General features: G+C 37.7%; 1 non-coding gene across 1 annotated transcript; it reads right to left on the reverse strand.

The window, feature by feature from the left end:
* Window positions 1-341: 341 nt before the first annotated feature.
* On the reverse strand, window positions 342-448 carry LOC139084957 (U6 spliceosomal RNA). The gene has a single exon (XR_011542897.1). It is a non-coding gene; the product is annotated as a U6 spliceosomal RNA (small nuclear RNA).
* Window positions 449-4,066: the final 3,618 nt, after the last annotated feature.

A 4,066-nucleotide genomic window follows, 5' to 3' on the forward strand; every position in this document is an offset into this window, starting at 1 on the left:
GCTCTAAGCCTATGTTTGTCTTTAGAGCTGAGATGGTTTCCTGGAGGCAGCATATTGTTGGGTATTGTTTTTTAATCCATCCAGCTACTCTGTGTCTTTTGATTGGAGAATTCAATACATTTACATTTAGAGTGATTATTGACATATGAGGGCTTAATATTGCCATTTTAGCTCTTGTTTTCTGGTTGTTCTATTTTTATTGTTTCTCTTCCTTTGTATTTCTTTCTGCCATTTCATTTTGGTGGTTTTCTGAGGAGGTTGTCTCAGTTTTCTCTCTTTTTGTGAATTGTGGTTCTGCTCTGATTTTTTGTGTAGTGGTTACCATGAGATTTGTATAAAAGAAAAATATGGAATGCTTCACAAATTTATGTGTCATCCATGAGCAGGGACCATGCTAATCTTCTCTGTATTGTTCCAATTGTAGTATACGTGCTGCCGAAGTGAGCACCCTTGAATTCTTCAAATACATTCATAACATCTAATTTGAAGTTTTTGCTAAATCCAACCTATGGGCCCACTCAGGAGACAATTTCTACTGACTGATTTTTACCTGAGCATGCTTCAAACTTTCCTGGGTTTTGGGGTTGTTTTGTCTTGTTTTGTTTTGTTTGCATGTTTTGTAAATTTTTGTAGTAAACTAGGCATTTTAGATAATATATTCTAGCAACTCTGGATTATGATTTTCTTTTTTTCTCAAAGTTTTTTGCTCTTGTTGTTTTTTCTTAAGTAATCTACCTCGATTTAATCTGAGGGATTTGTCACCCCTGTGATGTGAGGCTGCTGATGTGTCTGCTCAGCTTTTTAATTAATATTTGCATTTTTTAACTGAGCTTTCTAGGAGTGACCCCTGGGTATGCATAACTTAATGGTCAGTTAATGATTGAACAAAAGTTGTGCTCAAACACTTAGTTCCCATAAGGCTTCTCCCCTCTGCTCTTGAATCTGTGTTTGGTTTGAAGAGCACATTCAAAGTCTGGGCAGTTTTCAAGTCAGTCTGACTGTTACTTTCTGTTGGCCCTTCTCAGGTCACCACCACAAATGCACACAGGCCCCCAGACAGTCAGGGATATGTGGAATGATTCCCAAGTCCCTCAACTACTATCTCCCTGCTAAATATCTTCCTAGTCTTATGGTGTGCTACTTGCTCCAGCCAGGACTGCAACTTCAGGCTAGGATTGTTGCAGGGTTTTCCCTTTTGCTGCTGGTTGAGATTTTCCCAGCCTCCACTCCAAGTAAAGTCAGCCCTCTCTAGCAGGGCAGGTGCTGGTTTTCACAGCCAGCCAGTTCCAGAAGAACTACTGTGTCATCTGAATTGGGATGGGGCAGGTAGACAGCCCCAGGCTAGAATGCCACAGACTCCCACTGTATTACCCAAAGTTTAGCAGTTTTTCTCTGAATCTGTGTCTCTCACTTTGTTGTTCACATTTGGTAGATTTCCAGAGACCTGAAATGATTTTTTTTCACACTTTTGTCAGTTTTATAGTTGTTTTCAGGGAGTGGATTTGTCAGTCTCCTCAATCCTGTATAGCTGAAAGTCCTGCCTACGTTCCTTCTATCATGTGATCAGTTCAAGCTTTCACAACACTAAGATGCAAATATATATAACCAAACCATTCAAGGTACTCAGCAGAATAAAGGACTCTTCATTTAACAGCATCAAACCTTCATATAAGGCAGGTGGGGATTATAAATAGTATTATTTTTTCTTTTCTAACAACAATACCCTATAAGAATTTTCGATATGAACTTGGCTGTGTGAGTCATACTTTTTTCTTTTTTCTCTTTACAAATAATAAAAGAGCAACAGGGCAAGCAACAGCCCAGATGAACAGAAGCATTTAATATAGTCTCTCACTGTCTCATTCTGAAAACACTTTCCTCACTGAACTTCCAGAATACTTCCTCTTCTGTTACTTCAAGAGTTAGTCTTTCTCTCCTCCTGGCCTCTCAATTTTGTGTACACTAAGTGTGTGACTCTCTCCTATTCATTATCTATACACAGATATATTTGGTGGTCTCATTCAGGCTCTCAGGTTTAGATATCATCCTTACGCTAATGAGGCCCAGATATGCAACCACCTACTTGTTATTTCTACTTGGATATCTAGTAGATAAAACTGAACATATCTAAAACAAAACTCTTGGTTTCTTACCACATCCCAAACCTGCTCCTCCCACAATCTTTCCATCCATCCAATTTTTTGGTCCAAACACTAGGAATCACCTGAGTTGACTCCGCTTCCTTTTGCTCCACATCTAATCCACCAGCATGTCTTATGGGGGTCATAATTCAAGATATATCCAGAATATGAACTTATTGTCCTCCCTCACTGCCACTATCCTTAACTAAGCCACCTTTGTCACTTACCTGGGCTCTTATAATATCGTCTGAGATGTTCTCCCTGCTCAAATATGGTCAGCTCTCTTTTAAGATATGTAAATTAAATCGTATAATTACTCAGCCCAGTCATTTCTTGCAGAATAAAATCCAAGCTCTGTACCACGGATTGGTCTGGCCCATGCCTACCTCTCTGACCTGTTCCACTCCAGTCACTCTGATCTTATGTATCGTTCACAGACACACATTGTTCCCACCTCAGGGTCTTTGCCCTCACACTTTCCTCTACTTAGAGGAAAGTGAGTGCTCTATTCCCTCAGTTTTTACAGGATCACTCCCTCACTTTATTTCTGCTTATCTATAATGTCAATTCTACTGAGAAAATGTTCTTGAATGTTTTTGACCACCTTATTTAGAATATTGCCTTCCCAACACACTCTATTAACCTACTCTATTTTTATTTAAAGTACTTTTTACTACTTAAGTTTACATTATATATTGATTTGTGATTTTATTATTGTCTATCTCCTTAATGTAATACAAGCTCAACAGGGTAGGAATTTTTCTCTATCTTATTTGCCATTCTATCTCTAATGTCTGATACTTAATATATATGGATAATTGAAAAATGTAAAGAGAAGAATAAATTGCATATATTAGACTCATGTTGAACGAATTATGCACCTAAATGTCACCATATTTCTTTAAAGTAAATGAGTATTTTTCTATTTCTATTTATAATATAAAATAGTAGTGTTCTATTTATAATGTATATTGTAAAATTTACTAATTTTAAAATTACAAAATATGAAATGCTAGTTGTAAAAAAATCTAACAATGAATAAATAGAAAGCTAAGTGATGCTCACTCCTGAAATTTGACACATACTTCATGGATGCACCACACCAGTTTATGCATATATACACACAGTTTTGTTGTTGGTACTGTCAAGTGATTTCTGACTCCTTGCGACCATTTGGACAGCAAAGTGGAAGCCTGCCTGGTCTCTTTGCGCCATCTTGTCACCTTCTGGTGCTATATTAGACGGTGTTCCACTGCTATTCACAGGGTTTTCATGGCCAATTTTTTCAGAAGTGGATGGCCAGTCTGTCTTAATCTAGAAGCTCTGCAGAAACCTATTCACCATGGGTGCCCCTGCTGGTATTTTCTGATATTTACACATATACATATATATATATATATATATTCCACATATGTATACATATTAAGGTTATGTAGCATATATTCTTCCATTGCTTTCTCCATGCACATATAAACATATATACAGATACATAGAACTTTTTGTCAGTGTTGTGCATTTTTACAATATTAGCTTCATACTGTGTATAATCTGCATCATCTTTTTTGTCATATAATAACACATCGTGCACAAGCATCCAACACAAATATATTTAATACAATCTTCCTTAATATCTGTATAAGCATTTCTTTTTGATGGATATTCAGATTGTTACTAGCTTTTTGTGATTGAAAATAATATTGCGAAGGGCTGGCCCCATGGCCAAGTGGCTAAAGTCCCACATGCTCTGCTTTGGGGGCCAGGGTTTGCGGGTTTGGATCCCGGGCATGGACCTACTCCACTCATCAGCCATGCTGTGGAGGCATCCCACAAACAAAGTGGAGGAAGATTGGCACAGAGCTTAGCTCAGGGCTAATCTTCCTCAAGCCAAAAAAAAAAAAGCAGAAGTTTGGCAATGATGTTAGCTC

This window comes from Equus przewalskii, chromosome 7 (assembly GCF_037783145.1).
Source record: "Equus przewalskii isolate Varuska chromosome 7, EquPr2, whole genome shotgun sequence".
NCBI lineage: Eukaryota > Metazoa > Chordata > Mammalia > Perissodactyla > Equidae > Equus > Equus przewalskii.